This window comes from Gavialis gangeticus, unplaced genomic scaffold (genome assembly GCF_001723915.1).
Source record: "Gavialis gangeticus isolate Ggan-Ray unplaced genomic scaffold, GavGan_comp1, whole genome shotgun sequence".
NCBI classification, from domain to species: Eukaryota; Metazoa; Chordata; order Crocodylia; family Gavialidae; genus Gavialis; species Gavialis gangeticus.
In genome coordinates this window covers 3922038-3923602 of record NW_017728964.1, presented here as the reverse complement: position 1 = coordinate 3923602, position 1565 = coordinate 3922038, and the positions used below count along the sequence as shown (strand labels likewise).

Below are 1565 nucleotides of genomic sequence, written 5' to 3'. Positions count from 1 at the left end.
GAGGGGCCAGGGGAGGGGCCTGCTCGGGCCCGGGGCGGCTGCCGAGCGCCTTCCCTCCCCGGGCCCGCAAGCTCCGCCGGCTCCGGGAAGCCGCCCCGCCTGCCCCGGCTCCCGTCTGGGCGGCTATGTGCTGCTTAAAAACCGTCGGGGCGAGGGGCTCGACTTGTGTCCGCCTGAGGTCTTCTGCCACCCCCGAGCCGGAGCAGGGCCGCGGGGGGCGGAGGATCCCTCGGAAGTGAGCGGGGCCTGTGGCCCGGGGGGGCCCGGCTCCGGGGGGCCCGCCCGCCGAGGCAGGAGGCTGCCCGGCCGCTGGAAGTCTTCTCCCGCCAGGGGCAGGGCCGCCAGGCCCCTCCACCGCGCGCAGCGGGACTGGCAGGTCCCCGCTGCAGGAGCCAGGACCGGGCCCTTCAGGCTCTCGCTCAGCCCTGAGGCCCGGCTCCCCGGTGTCCATCCCAGGTGCCTTCTCCGGGCTGGAGCATCGCAGGTCTGATGGGGCAGGAACTGTACCGGAGGCAAGGATGTTTCGGGTGATATCTTTTATCTGTCTAGCGGGCCCGGCTTTCAGTGCCTGCAGCTTTGCCTCCGATCCGTCCCGGCTAGAGAGCTGGTCCAAGAAAAGATGTCACCAAAAAAACCTTGCTTCTCCAGGGGGCCCATTGAGCGAAATAGGAACCATCTGGTAGGAAATTCCACAGAGAAAACCGTGTTTAACCTTGTCAATGGAAAGTTCCTGGTGCCTGCAGGAGGGACTGAGGGCTTGCAAGGGCCTCTCGCCTCCGCATCACAGTCCAGCGTGGAAGTGGCTTCCCAGGGACCCGTCACCAGCTTTACCTCCAGCACACCCTGGACACAACAGTGTCTGGAAACAGATCCTCTGTGCGTCTTCCGCCCCTGCGCTATGTGCAGGGTCCCCGGGTCCTTGCTCGGGGAGGGGGAGCTTGCTGCTCACGGAATCATAGACAACGCAGGTTGGGAGAGACCACAGGAGGTCTTCCACCAGTGCTGCTCAGCCCGTGGGTCGTGACCCAAAAATTGGTCGCAAAAGTATACGAAAGGGTCATGAACAAGCTTTAAAAATGGATCAACGAACTTTTAAAATGAGAAAAATGTGGGAAACGGTGGCTTTTCCCTTGCCCACTGTCAGAGTGCCAGGGGCTGTTTGGGCCCCTCCATGCGACCCACACACGCAGCCTTTGCCCCACACACCCCCCCCCTGCCACACAAAAGGGGGGGGGGCTGGGGCCTGGGGCAGCAGGTTGGGAGTGAGGGGCACTGGGTGGGGACTGGCCACTGGGCACTGGATGGGGACTGGCCATCGATGTTTACAAATGGGTCCTGGTACAAAACAGGCTGAGAAGCACTGAGTCCAACCCTCTGCTCCAAGCAGTACCATCCCCAGTAATTATGTGCTCAGGGACACAGTTAATTTGCATGTGACCCCTTGTAAAGCGGGTGTCAGGTCCTGCACTCTTCCTTCACTCCGGACTCCCCTGAGCCCCGGTCCTCTCGGCCTGAGCATTTTGCTGAATTGTTGCCCCTTCTGCCAGTGATTTACAATGCCTCCT

At 62.6% G+C, this 1565-nt stretch overlaps 1 protein-coding gene across 1 annotated transcript in view; it reads right to left on the bottom strand.

Moving 5' to 3' along the window:
* Nucleotides 1-1565, bottom strand: part of NTN1 (netrin 1) — a 255273-nt gene that overhangs the window by 239613 nt on the left and 14095 nt on the right. The gene's annotated exons all lie outside the window — the stretch shown is intronic.